We start from the raw sequence: 16,195 nt of genomic DNA, 5'->3' as shown, positions 1-16,195 counted from the left end.
TTCTAACACATTAAAAACTGTCTTACAGCATTTGCAAAAACATTGTATTTCATAAGGCATAAGCATCTTTCAGGTTGGCAAGATTTGCACTAAATATTGAATGAAGCAGCTTTCTCTCATAGAGAGACAAGCTTTTGAGCAGATTTGGGCTAGATTTCACTTCATTTGAACAGAAGCACTATTTTAACATTACTGGTCTCAGAAACCTGTAAACTGATAATCTTGAGCATTGAAGTCCTAACATAAGTTTTTGTGCATATAACTTCTAACATATTAAAAACTGTCTTACAGCATTGCAAAAACATTGTATTTCATAAGGCATAAGCATCTTTCAGTTTGGCAAGATTTTCACTGAACATTGAATGAAGCAGCTCTAAATAACAGATAGTGAAGCTTTTGAGCAGATTTGGGCTAGATTTCACTTCATTTGAACAGAAGCACTATTTCAACATTACTGGTCTCAGAAACCTGTAAACTGACAATCCTGAGCATTGAAGTCTTAACATAAGGTTTTGTGCATATAACTTCTAACACATTAAAAACTGTCTTACAGCATTGCAAAAACATTGTATTTCATAAGGCATAAGCATCTTTCAGTTTGGCAAGATTTGCACTGAATATTGAATGAAGCAGCTTTCTCTCATAGAGAGACAAGCTTTTGAGCAGATTTGGGCTAGATTTAACTTCATTTGAACAGAAGCACTGTTTCAACATTACTGGTCTCAGAAACCTGTAAACTGACAATCTTGAGCATTGAAGTCCTAACATCTGTTTTTGTGCATATAACTTCTAACACATTAAAAACTGTCTCACTGCATTGCAGAAATCATTTTATTTCATAAGACATAAGCATCTTTCAGTTTGGCAAGATTTGCACTGAATATTGAATAAAGCAGCTTTCTCTCATAGAGAGACAAGCTTTTGAGCAGATTTGGGCGAGATTTCACTTCATTTGAACAGAAGCACTATTTCAACATTACTGGTCTCAGAAACCTGTAAACAGACAATCTTGAGCATTGAAGTCCTAACATAAGGTTTTGTGCATATAACTTCTAACACATTAAAAACTGTCTTACAGCATTTGCAAAAACATTGTATTTCATAAGGCATAAGCATCTTTCAGTTTGGCAAGATTTGCACTGAACATTGAATGAAGCACCTCTAACTCAAAGAGAGAGAAGCTTTTGAGCAGATTTGGGCTAGATTTCACTTCATTTGAACAGAAGCACTATTTCAACATTACTGGTCTCAGAAACCTGTAAACTGACAATCCTGAGCATTGAAGTCTTAACATAAGGTTTTGTGCATATAACTTCTAACACATTAAAAACTGTCTCACTGCATTGCAGAAATCATTTTATTTCATAAGACATAAGCATCTTTCAGTTTGGCAAGATTTGCACTGAACATTAAATGAAGCAGCTTTCTCTCATAGAGAGACAAGCTTTTGAGCAGATTTGGGCTAGATTTCACTTCATTTGACCAGAAGCACTATTTTAACATTACTGGTCTCAGAAACCTGTAAACTGACAATCTTGAGCATTGAAGACCTAACATAACGTTTTGTGCATATAACTTCTAGCACTCTAAAAACTGTCTTACAGCATTGCAAAAACATTGTATTTCATAAGGCATAAGCATCTTTCAGTTTGGCAGGATTTGCACTGAACATTGAATGAAGCAGCTCTAACTCACAGAGAGAGAAGCTTTTGAGCAGATTTGGGCTAGATTTCACTTCATTTGAACAGAAGCACTATTTCAACATTACTGGTCTCAGAAACCTGTAAACTGACATCTTGAGCATTGAAGTCCTAACATCTGTTTTTGTGCATATAACTTCTAACACATTAAAAACTGTCTCACTGCATTGCAGAAATCATTTTATTTCATAAGACATAAGCATCTTTCAGTTTGGCAAGATTTGCACTGAATATTGAATAAAGCAGCTTTCTCTCATAGAGAGACAAGCTTTTGAGCAGATTTGGGCGAGATTTCACTTCATTTGAACAGAAGCACTATTTCAACATTACTGGTCTCAGAAACCTGTAAACTGACAATCTTGAGCATTGAAGGCCTAATATAAGTTTTTGTGCATATAACTTCTAACACATTAAAAACTGTCTCACTGCATTGCAGAAATCATTTTATTTAATAAGACATAAGCATCTTTCAGTTTGGCAAGATTTGCACTGAACATTGAATGAAACAGCTCTAACTCACAGAGAGAGAAGCTTTTGAGCAGATTTGGGCTAGATTTCACTTCATTTGAACAGAAGCACTATTTCAACATTACTGGTCTCAGAAACCTGTAAACTGACAATCTTGAGCATTGAAGTCCTAACATAAGGTTTTGTGCATATAACTTCTAACATATTAAAAACTGTCTTACAGCATTGCAAAAACATTGTATTTCATAAGGCATAAGCATCTTTCAGTTTGTCAAGATTTGCACTGAATATTGAATGAAGCAGCTTTCTCTCATAGAGAGACAAGCTTTTGAGCAGATTTGGGCTAGATTTCACTTCATTTGACCAGAAACACTATTTTAACATTACTGGTCTCAGAAACCTGTAAACTGACAATCTTGAGCAGTGAAGTCCTAACATAACGTTTTGTGCATATAACTTCTAACACATTAAAAACTGTCTTACAGCATTGCAAAAACATTGTATTTCATAAGGCATAAGCATCTTTCAGTTTGGCAAGATTTGCACTGAACATTGAATGAAGCAGCTCTATCTCACAGAGAGACAAGCTTTTGAGCAGATTTGGGCTAGATTTCACTTCATTTGAACAGAAGCACTATTTCAACATTACTGGTCTCAGAAACCTGTAAACTGACAATCTTGAGCATTGAAGACCTAACATAACGTTTTGTGCATATAACTTCTAACACACTAAAAACTGTCTTACAGCATTGCAAAAACATTGTATTTCATAAGACAAAAGCATCTTTCAGTTTGGCAAGATTTGCACTGAACATTGAATGAAGCAGCTCTAACTCACAGAGAGAGAAGCTTTTGAGCAGATTTGGGCTAGATTTCACTTCATTTGACCAGAAGCACTATTTTAACATTACTGGTCTCAGAAACCTGTAAACTGACATCTTGAGCATTGAAGTCCTAACATAACGTTTTGTGCATATAACTTCTAACACACTAAAAACTGTCTTACAGCATTGCAAAAACATTGTATTTCATAAGACAAAAGCATCTTTCAGTTTGGCAAGATTTGCACTGAACATTGAATGAAGCAGCTCTAACTCACAGAGAGAGAAGCTTTTGAGCAGATTTGGGCTAGATTTCACTTCATTTGAACAGAAGCACTATTTAAACATTACTGGTCTCAGAAACTTGTAAACTGACAATCTTGAGCATTGAAGTCCTAACATAAGGTTTTGTGCATATAACTTCTAACACATTAAAAACTGTCTTACAGCATTTGCAAAAACATTATATTTCATAAGGCATACGCATCTTTCAGTTTGGCAAGATTTGCTCTGAACATTGAATGAAGCAGCTCTAACTCACAGAGAGAGAAGCTTTTGAGCAGATTTGGGCTAGATTTCACTTCATTTGAACAGAAGCACTATTTCAACATTACTGGTCTCAGAAACCTGTAAACTGACATCTTGAGCATTGAAGTCCTAACATCTGTTTTTGTGCATATAACTTCTAACACATTAAAAACTGTCTCACTGCATTGCAGAAATCATTTTATTTCATAAGACATAAGCATCTTTCAGTTTGGCAAGATTTGCACTGAATATTGAATAAAGCAGCTTTCTCTCATAGAGAGACAAGCTTTTGAGCAGATTTGGGCGAGATTTCACTTCATTTGAACAGAAGCACTATTTCAACATTACTGGTCTCAGAAACCTGTAAACTGACAATCTTGAGCATTGAAGGCCTAATATAAGTTTTTGTGCATATAACTTCTAACACATTAAAAACTGTCTCACTGCATTGCAGAAATCATTTTATTTAATAAGACATAAGCATCTTTCAGTTTGGCAAGATTTGCACTGAACATTGAACGAAACAGCTCTAACTCACAGAGAGAGAAGCTTTTGAGCAGATTTGGGCTAGATTTCACTTCATTTGAACAGAAGCACTATTTCAACATTACTGGTCTCAGAAACCTGTAAACTGACAATCTTGAGCATTGAAGTCTTAACATAAGGTTTTGTGCATATAACTTCTAACATATTAAAAACTGTCTTACAGCATTGCAAAAACATTGTATTTCATAAGGCATAAGCATCTTTCAGTTTGGCAAGATTTGCACTGAATATTGAATGAAGCAGCTTTCTCTCATAGAGAGACAAGCTTTTGAGCAGATTTGGGCTAGATTTCACTTCATTTGACCAGAAACACTATTTTAACATTACTGGTCTCAGAAACCTGTAAACTGACAATCTTGAGCATTGAAGACCTAACATAACGTTTTGTGCATATAACTTCTAACACACTAAAAACTGTCTTACAGCATTGCAAAAACATTGTATTTCATAAGACAAAAGCATCTTTCAGTTTGGCAAGATTTGCACTGAATATTGAATAAAGCAGCTTTCTCTCATAGAGAGACAAGCTTTTGAGCAGATTTGGGCTAGATTTCACTTCATTTGAACAGAAGCACTATTTCAACATTACTGGTCTCAAAAACCTGTAAACTGACAATCTTGAGCATTGAAGTCCTAACATAAGGTTTTGTGCATATAACTTCTAACACATTAAAAACTGTCTTACAGCATTTGCAAAAACATTATATTTCATAAGGCATAAGCATCTTTCAGTTTGGCAAGATTTGCACTGAACATTGAATGAAGCAGCTCTAACTCACAGAGAGAGAAGCTTTTGAGCAGATTTGGGCTAGATTTCACTTCATTTGAACAGAAGCACTATTTCAACATTACTGGTCTCAGAAACCTGTAAACTGACAATCTTGAGCATTGAAGTCCTAATATAAGTTTTTGTGCATATAACTTCTAACACATTAAAAACTGTCTCACTGCATTGCAGAAATCATTTTATTTAATAAGACATAAGCATCTTTCAGTTTGGCAAGATTTGCACTGAACATTGAATGAAACAGCTCTAACTCACAGAGAGAGAAGCTTTTGAGCAGATTTGGGTTAGATTTCACTTCATTTGAACAGAAGCACTATTTCAACATTACTGGTCTCAGAAACCTGTAAACTGACAATCTTGAGCATTGAAGTCCTAACATTAGGTTTTGTGCATGTAACTTCTAACACATTAAAAACTGTCTTACAGCATTTGCAAAAACATTGTATTTCATAAGGCATAAGCATCTTTCAGGTTGGCAAGATTTGCACTAAATATTGAATGAAGCAGCTTTCTCTCATAGAGAGACAAGCTTTTGAGCAGATTTGGGCTAGATTTCACTTCATTTGAACAGAAGCACTATTTTAACATTACTGGTCTCAGAAACCTGTAAACTGATAATCTTGAGCATTGAAGTCCTAACATAAGTTTTTGTGCATATAACTTCTAACATATTAAAAACTGTCTTACAGCATTGCAAAAACATTGTATTTCATAAGGCATAAGCATCTTTCAGTTTGGCAAGATTTTCACTGAACATTGAATGAAGCAGCTCTAAATAACAGATAGTGAAGCTTTTGAGCAGATTTGGGCTAGATTTCACTTCATTTGAACAGAAGCACTATTTCAACATTACTGGTCTCAGAAACCTGTAAACTGACAATCCTGAGCATTGAAGTCTTAACATAAGGTTTTGTGCATATAACTTCTAACACATTAAAAACTGTCTTACAGCATTGCAAAAACATTGTATTTCATAAGGCATAAGCATCTTTCAGTTTGGCAAGATTTGCACTGAATATTGAATGAAGCAGCTTTCTCTCATAGAGAGACAAGCTTTTGAGCAGATTTGGGCTAGATTTAACTTCATTTGAACAGAAGCACTGTTTCAACATTACTGGTCTCAGAAACCTGTAAACTGACAATCTTGAGCATTGAAGTCCTAACATCTGTTTTTGTGCATATAACTTCTAACACATTAAAAACTGTCTCACTGCATTGCAGAAATCATTTTATTTCATAAGACATAAGCATCTTTCAGTTTGGCAAGATTTGCAATGAATATTGAATAAAGCAGCTTTCTCTCATAGAGAGACAAGCTTTTGAGCAGATTTGGGCGAGATTTCACTTCATTTGAACAGAAGCACTATTTCAACATTACTGGTCTCAGAAACCTGTAAACAGACAATCTTGAGCATTGAAGTCCTAACATAAGGTTTTGTGCATATAACTTCTAACACATTAAAAACTGTCTTACAGCATTTGCAAAAACATTGTATTTCATAAGGCATAAGCATCTTTCAGTTTGGCAAGATTTGCACTGAACATTGAATGAAGCACCTCTAACTCAAAGAGAGAGAAGCTTTTGAGCAGATTTGGGCTAGATTTCACTTCATTTGAACAGAAGCACTATTTCAACATTACTGGTCTCAGAAACCTGTAAACTGACAATCCTGAGCATTGAAGTCTTAACATAAGGTTTTGTGCATATAACTTCTAACACATTAAAAACTGTCTTACAGCATTGCAAAAACATTGTATTTCATAAGGCATAAGCATCTTTCAGTTTGGCAAGATTTGCACTGAATATTGAATGAAGCAGCTTTCTCTCATAGAGAGACAAGCTTTTGAGCAGATTTGGGCTAGATTTAACTTCATTTGAACAGAAGCACTATTTCAACATTACTGGTCTCAGAAACCTGTAAACTGACAATCTTGAGCATTGAAGTCCTAACATAAGGTTTTGTGCATATAACTTCTAACATATTAAAACTGTCTTACAGCATTGCAAAAACATTGTATTTCATAAGGCATAAGCATCTTTCAGTTTGGCAAGATTTGCACTGAATATTGAATGAAGCAGCTTTCTCTCATAGAGAGACAAGCTTTTGAGCAGATTTGGGCTAGATTTCACTTCATTTGACCAGAAACACTATTTTAACATTACTGGTCTCAGAAACCTGTAAACTGACAATCTTGAGCATTGAAGACCTAACATAACGTTTTGTGCATATAACTTCTAACACACTAAAAACTGTCTTACAGCATTGCAAAAACATTGTATTTCATAAGACAAAAGCATCTTTCAGTTTGGCAAGATTTGCACTGAATATTGAATAAAGCAGCTTTCTCTCATAGAGAGACAAGCTTTTGAGCAGATTTGGGCTAGATTTCACTTCATTTGAACAGAAGCACTATTTCAACATTACTGGTCTCAGAAACCTGTAAACTGACAATCTTGAGCATTGAAGTCCTAACATAAGGTTTTGTGCATATAACTTCTAACACATTAAAAACTGTCTTACAGCATTTGCAAAAACATTATATTTCATAAGGCATAAGCATCTTTCAGTTTGGCAAGATTTGCACTGAACATTGAATGAAGCAGCTCTAACTCACAGAGAGAGAAGCTTTTGAGCAGATTTGGGCTAGATTTCACTTCATTTGAACAGAAGCACTATTTCAACATTACTGGTCTCAGAAACCTGTAAACTGACAATCTTGAGCATTGAAGTCCTAATATAAGTTTTTGTGCATATAACTTCTAACACATTAAAAACTGTCTCACTGCATTGCAGAAATCATTTTATTTAATAAGACATAAGCATCTTTCAGTTTGGCAAGATTTGCACTGAACATTGAATGAAACAGCTCTAACTCACAGAGAGAGAAGCTTTTGAGCAGATTTGGGTTAGATTTCACTTCATTTGAACAGAAGCACTATTTCAACATTACTGGTCTCAGAAACCTGTAAACTGACAATCTTGAGCATTGAAGTCCTAACATTAGGTTTTGTGCATGTAACTTCTAACACATTAAAAACTGTCTTACAGCATTTGCAAAAACATTGTATTTCATAAGGCATAAGCATCTTTCAGGTTGGCAAGATTTGCACTAAATATTGAATGAAGCAGCTTTCTCTCATAGAGAGACAAGCTTTTGAGCAGATTTGGGCTAGATTTCACTTCATTTGAACAGAAGCACTATTTTAACATTACTGGTCTCAGAAACCTGTAAACTGATAATCTTGAGCATTGAAGTCCTAACATAAGTTTTTGTGCATATAACTTCTAACATATTAAAAACTGTCTTACAGCATTGCAAAAACATTGTATTTCATAAGGCATAAGCATCTTTCAGTTTGGCAAGATTTTCACTGAACATTGAATGAAGCAGCTCTAAATAACAGATAGTGAAGCTTTTGAGCAGATTTGGGCTAGATTTCACTTCATTTGAACAGAAGCACTATTTCAACATTACTGGTCTCAGAAACCTGTAAACTGACAATCCTGAGCATTGAAGTCTTAACATAAGGTTTTGTGCATATAACTTCTAACACATTAAAAACTGTCTTACAGCATTGCAAAAACATTGTATTTCATAAGGCATAAGCATCTTTCAGTTTGGCAAGATTTGCACTGAATATTGAATGAAGCAGCTTTCTCTCATAGAGAGACAAGCTTTTGAGCAGATTTGGGCTAGATTTAACTTCATTTGAACAGAAGCACTGTTTCAACATTACTGGTCTCAGAAACCTGTAAACTGACAATCTTGAGCATTGAAGTCCTAACATCTGTTTTTGTGCATATAACTTCTAACACATTAAAAACTGTCTCACTGCATTGCAGAAATCATTTTATTTCATAAGACATAAGCATCTTTCAGTTTGGCAAGATTTGCACTGAATATTGAATAAAGCAGCTTTCTCTCATAGAGAGACAAGCTTTTGAGCAGATTTGGGCGAGATTTCACTTCATTTGAACAGAAGCACTATTTCAACATTACTGGTCTCAGAAACCTGTAAACAGACAATCTTGAGCATTGAAGTCCTAACATAAGGTTTTGTGCATATAACTTCTAACACATTAAAAACTGTCTTACAGCATTTGCAAAAACATTGTATTTCATAAGGCATAAGCATCTTTCAGTTTGGCAAGATTTGCACTGAACATTGAATGAAGCACCTCTAACTCAAAGAGAGAGAAGCTTTTGAGCAGATTTGGGCTAGATTTCACTTCATTTGAACAGAAGCACTATTTCAACATTACTGGTCTCAGAAACCTGTAAACTGACAATCCTGAGCATTGAAGTCTTAACATAAGGTTTTGTGCATATAACTTCTAACACATTAAAAACTGTCTTACAGCATTGCAAAAACATTGTATTTCATAAGGCATAAGCATCTTTCAGTTTGGCAAGATTTGCACTGAATATTGAATGAAGCAGCTTTCTCTCATAGAGAGACAAGCTTTTGAGCAGATTTGGGCTAGATTTAACTTCATTTGAACAGAAGCACTATTTCAACATTACTGGTCTTAGAAACCTGTAAACTGACAATCTTGAGCATTGAAGTCCTAACATCTGTTTTTGTGCATATAACTTCTAACACATTAAAAACTGTCTAACTGCATTGCAGAAATCATTTTATTTTAATAAGACATAAGCATCTTTCAGTTTGGCAAGATTTGCACTGAATATTGAATAAAGCAGCTTTCTCTCATAGAGAGACAAGCTTTTGAGCAGATTTGGGCGAGATTTCACTTCATTTGAACAGAAGCACTATTTCAACATTACTGGTCTCAGAAACCTGTAAACTCACAATCTTGAGCATTGAAGTCCTAATATAAGGTTTTGTGCATGTAACTTCTAACACATTAAAAACTGTCTTAAGGCATTTGCAAAAACATTCTATTTCATAAGGCATAAGCATCTTTCAGGTTGGCAAGATTTGCACTGAATATTGAATGAAGCAGCTTTCTCTCATAGAGAGACAAGCTTTTGGGCAGATTTGGGCTAGATTTCACTTCATATGAACAGAAGCACTATTTTAACATTACTGGTCTCAGAAACCTGTAAACTGATAATCTTGAGCATTGAAGTCCTAACATAAGTTTTTGTGCATATAACTTCTAACATATTAAAAACTGTCTTACAGCATTGCAAAAACATTGTATTTCATAAGGCATAAGCATCTTTCAGTTTGGCAAGATTTGCACTGAATATTGAATGAAGCAGCTTTCTCTCATAGAGAGACAAGCTTTTGAGCAGATTTGGGCTAGATTTCACTTCATTTGACCAGAAACACTATTTTAACATTACTGGTCTCAGAAACCTGTAAACTGACAATCTTGAGCAGTGAAGTCCTAACATAACGTTTTGTGCATATAACTTCTAACACATTAAAAACTGTCTTACAGCATTGCAAAAACATTGTATTTCATAAGGCATAAGCATCTTTCAGTTTGGCAAGATTTGCACTGAACATTGAATGAAGCAGCTCTATCTCACAGAGAGACAAGCTTTTGAGCAGATTTGGGCTAAATTTCCCTTCATTTGAACAGAAGCACTATTTCAACATTACTGGTCTCAGAAACCTGTAAACTGACAATCTTGAGCATTGAAGTCCTAACATAAGTTTTTGTGCATATAACTTCTAACACATTAAAAACTGTCTCACTGCATTGCAGAAATCATTTTATTTCATAAGACATAAGCATCTTTCAATTTGGCAAGATTTGCACTGAACATTGAATGAAGCATCTTTCTCTCATAGAGAGACAAGCTTTTGAGCAGATTTGGGCTAGATTTCACTTAATTTGACCAGAAGCACTATTTTAACATTACTGGTCTCAGAAACCTGTAAACTGACAATCTTGAGCATTGAAGACCTAACATAACGTTTTGTGCATATAACTTCTAACACACGAAAAACTGTCTTACAGCATTGCAAAAACATTGTATTTCATAAGACAAAAGCATCTTTCAGTTTGGCAAGATTTGCACTGAACATTGAATGAAGCAGCTCTAACTCACAGAGAGAGAAGCTTTTGAGCAGATTTGGGCTAGATTTCACTTCATTTGAACAGAAGCACTATTTCAACATTACTGGTCTCAGAAACCTGTAAACTGATAATCTTGAGCATTGAAGTCCTAACATAAGTTTTTGTGCATATAACTTCTAACATATTAAAAACTGTCTTACAGCATTGCAAAAACATTGTATTTCATAAGGCATAAGCATCTTTCAGTTTGGCAAGATTTGCACCGAATATTGAATGAAGCAGCTTTCTCTCATAGAGAGACAAGCTTTTGAGCAGATTTGGGCTAGATTTCACTTCATTTGACCAGAAACACTATTTTAACATTACTGGTCTCAGAAACCTGTAAACTGACAATCTTGAGCAGTGAAGTCCTAACATAACGTTTTGTGCATATAACTTCTAACACATTTAAAACTGTCTTACAGCATTGCAAAAACATTGTATTTCATAAGGCATAAGCATCTTTCAGTTTGGCAAGATTTGCACTGAACATTGAATGAAGCAGCTCTATCTCACAGAGAGACAAGCTTTTGAGCAGATTTGGGCTAGATTTCACTTCATTTGAACAGAAGCACTATTTCAACATTACTGGTCTCAGAAACCCGTAAACTGACAATCTTGAGCATTGAAGACCTAACATAACGTTTTGTGCATATAACTTCTAACACACTAAAAACTGTCTTACAGCATTGCAAAAACATTGTATTTCATAAGACAAAAGCATCTTTCAGTTTGGCAAGATTTGCACTTAACATTGAATGAAGCAGCTCTAACTCACAGAGAGAGAAGCTTTTGAGCAGATTTGGGTTAGATTTCACTTCATTTGAACAGAAGCACTATGTCAACATTACTGGTCTCAGAAACCTGTAAACTGACAATCTTGAGCATTGAAGTCCTAACATAAGTTTTTGTGCATATAACTTCTAACATATTAAAAACTGTCTTACAGCATTGCAAAAACATTGTATTTCATAAGGCATAAGCATCTTTCAGTTTGGCAAGATTTGCACTGAATATTGAATGAAGCAGCTTTCTCTCATAGAGAGACAAGCTTTTGAGCAGATTTGGGCTAGATTTCACTTCATTTGACCAGAAACACTATTTTAACATTACTGGTCTCAGAAACCTGTAAACTGACAATCTTGAGCAGTGAAGTCCTAACATAACGTTTTGTGCATATAACTTCTAACACATTAAAAACTGTCTCACTGCATTGCAGAAATCATTTTATTTCATAAGACATAAGCATCTTTCAGTTTGGCAAGATTTGCACTGAATATTGAATAAAGCAGCTTTCTCTCATAGAGAGACAAGCTTTTGAGCAGATTTGGGCTAGATTTCACTTCATTTGAACAGAAGCACTATTTCAACATTACTGGTCTCAGAAACCTGTAAACTGACAATCTTGAGCATTGAAGTCCTAATATAAGTTTTTGTGCATAAAACTTCTAACACATTAAAAACTGTCTCACTGCATTGCAGAAATCATTTTATTTAATAAGACATAAGCATCTTTCAGTTTGGCAAGATTTGCACTGAACATTAAATGAAACAGCTCTAACTCAAAGAGGGAGAAGCTTTTGAGCAGATTTGGGCTAGATTTCACTTCATTTGAACAGAAGCACTATTTCAACATTACTGGTCTCAGAAACCTGTAAACTGACAATCTTGAGCATTGAAGTCCTAACATCTGTTTTTGTGCATATAACTTCTAACACATTAAAAACTGTCTCACTGCATTGCAGAAATCATTTTATTTCATAAGACATAAGCATCTTTCAGTTTGGCAAGATTTGCACTGAATATTGAATAAAGCAGCTTTCTCTCATAGAGAGAGAAGCTTTTGAGCAGATTTGGGCGAGATTTCACTTCATTTGAACAGAAGCACTATTTCAACATTACTGGTCTCAGAAACCTGTAAACTGACAATCTTGAGCATTGAAGTCCTAATATAAGTTTTTGTGCATATAACTTCTAACACATTAAAAACTGTCTCACTGCATTGCAGAAATCATTTTATTTAATAAGACATAAGCATCTTTCAGTTTGGCAAGATTTGCACTGAACATTGAATGAAACAGCTCTAACTCACAGAGAGAGAAGCTTTTGAGCAGATTTGGGCTAGATTTCACTTCATTTGAACAGAAGCACTATTTCAACATTACTGGTCTCAGAAACCTGTAAACTGACAATCTTGAGCATTAGAGTATAACATAAGGTTTTGTGCATGTAACTTCTAACACATTAAAAACTGTCTTACAGCATTTGCAAAAACATTGTATTTCATAAGGCATAAGCATCTTTCAGGTTGGCAAGATTTGCACTGAATATTGAATGAAGCAGCTTTCTCTCATAGAGAGACAAGCTTTTGAGCAGATTTGGGCTAGATTTCACTTCATTTGAACAGAAGCACTATTTTAACATTACTGGTCTCAGAAACCTGTAAACTGATAATCTTGAGCATTGAAGTCCTAACATAAGTTTTTGTGCATATAACTTCTAACATATTAAAAACTGTCTTACAGCATTGCAAAAACATTGTATTTCATAAGGCATAAGCATCTTTCAGTTTGGCAAGATTTGCACTGAATATTGAATGAAGCAGCTTTCTCTCATAGAGAGACAAGCTTTTGAGCAGATTTGGGCTAGATTTCACTTCATTTGACCAGAAACACTATTTTAACATTACTGGTCTCAGAAACCTGTAAACTGACAATCTTGGGCAGTGAAGTCCTAACATAACGTTTTGTGCATATAACTTCTAACACATTAAAAACTGTCTTACAGCATTGCAAAAACATTGTATTTCATAAGGCATAAGCATCTTTCAGTTTGGCAAGATTTGCACTGAACATTGAATGAAGCAGCTCTATCTCACAGAGAGACAAGCTTTTGAGCAGATTTGGGCTAGATTTCACTTCATTTGAACAGAAGCACTATTTCAACATTACTGGTCTCAGAAACCTGTAAACTGACAATCTTGAGCATTGAAGACCTAACATAACGTTTTGTGCATATAACTTCTAACACACTAAAAACTGTCTTACAGCATTGCGAAAACATTGTATTTCATAAGACAAAAGCATCTTTCAGTTTGGCAAGATTTGCACTGAACATTGAATGAAGCAGCTCTAACTCACAGAGAGAGAAGCTTTTGAGCAGATTTGGGCTAGATTTCACTTCATTTGAACAGAAGCACTATTTCAACATTACTGGTCTCAGAAACCTGAAACTGACAATCATGAGCATTGAAGTCATAACATAAGTTTTTGTGCATATAACTTCTAACACAATAAAAACTGTCTTACAGCATTTGCAAAAACATTATATTTCATAAGGCATAAGCATCTTTCAGTTTGGCAAGATTTGCACTGAACATTGAATGAAGCAACTCTAACTCACAGAGAGAGAAGCTTTTTAGCAGATTTGGGCTAGATTTCACTTCATTTGAACAGAAGCACTCTATTTCAACATTACTGGTCTCAGAAACCTGTAAACTGACAATCTTGAGCATTGAAGTCCTAACATAAGGTTTTGTGCATATAACTTCTAACACAATAAAAACTGTCTTACAGCATTTGCAAAAACATTATATTTCATAAGGCATAAGCATCTTTCAGTTTGGCAAGATTTGCACTGAACATTGAATGAAGCAACTCTAACTCACAGAGAGACAAACTTTTGAGCAGATTTGGGCTAGATTTCACTTCATTTGACCAGAAGCACTATTTTAACATTACTGGTCTCAGAAACCTGTAAACTGACAATCTTGAGCATTGAAGACCTAACATAACGTTTTGTGCATATAACTTCTAACACACTAAAAACGGTCTTACAGCATTGCAAAAACATTGTATTTCATAAGACAAAAGCATCTTTCAGTTTGGCAAGATTTGCACTGAACATTGAATGAAGCAGCTCTAACTCACAGAGAGAGAAGCTTTTGAGCAGATTTGGGCTAGATTTCACTTCGTTTGAACAGAAGCACTATTTCAACATTACTGGTCTCAGAAACCTGTAAACTGACAATCTTGAGCATTGAAGTCCTAACATAAGGTTTTGTGCATATAACTTCTAACACATTAAAAACTGTCTTACAGCATTTGCAAAAACATTGTATTTCATAAGGCATAAGCATCTTTCAGTTTGGCAAGATTTGCACTGAACATTGAATGAAGCAGCTCTATCTCCACAGAGAGACAAGCTTTTGAGCAGATTTGGGCTAGATTTCACTTCATTTGAACAGAAGCACTATTTTAACATTACTGGTCTCAGAAACCTGTAAACTGACAATCTTGAGCATTAAAGTCCTAACATAAGGTTTTGTGCATATAACTTCTAACACATTAAAAACTGTCTTACTGCATTTGCAAAAACATTGTATTTCATAAGGCATAAGCATCTTTCAGTTTGGCAAGATTTGCACTGAACATTGAATGAAGCAGCTCTAACTCACAGAGAGAGAAGCTTTTGAGCAGATTTGGGCTAGATTTCACTTCATTTGAACAGAAGCACTATTTCAACATTACTGGTCTCAGAAACCTGTAAACTGACAATCTTGAGCATTGAAGTCCTAACATCTGTTTTTGTGCATATAACTTCTAACACATTAAAAACTGTCTTACTGCATTTGCAAAAACATTGCATTTCATAAGGCATAAGCATCTTTCAGTTTGGCAAGATTTGCACTGAACATTGAATGAAGCCGCTCTAACTCACAGAGAGAGAAGCTTTAGAGCAGATTTGGGCTAGATTTCACTTCATTTGAACAGAAGCACTATTTCAACATTACTGGTCTCAGAAACCTGTAAACTGACAATCTTGAGCATTGAAGTCCTAACATCTGTTTTTGTGCATATAACTTCTAACACATTAAAAACTGTCTCACTGCATTGCAGAAATCATTTTATTTCATAAGACATAAGCATCTTTCAGTTTGGCAAGATTTGCACTGAACATTGAATGAAGAACCTCTAACTCACAGAGAGAGAAGCTTTTGAGCAGATTTGGGCTAGATTTCACTTCATTTGAACAGAAGCACTATTTCAACATTACTGGTCTCAGAAACCTGTAAACTGACAATCTTGAGCATTGAAGTCCTAACATAATGTTTTGTGCATGTAACTTCTAACACATTAAAAACTGTCTTACAGCATTGCAAAAACATTGTATTTCATAAGGCATAAGCATCTTTCAGTTTGGCAAGATTTGCACTGAATATTGAATGAAGCAGCTTTCTCTCATAGAGAGACAAGCTTTTGAGCAGATTTGGGCTAGATTTCACTTCATTTGAACAGAAGCATTATT

The sequence above is a fragment of the Carassius carassius genome, chromosome 36 (genome assembly GCF_963082965.1).
Source record: "Carassius carassius chromosome 36, fCarCar2.1, whole genome shotgun sequence".
Classification (NCBI taxonomy): domain Eukaryota; kingdom Metazoa; phylum Chordata; class Actinopteri; order Cypriniformes; family Cyprinidae; genus Carassius; species Carassius carassius.
Note: the sequence above shows the minus strand (reverse complement) of the source record.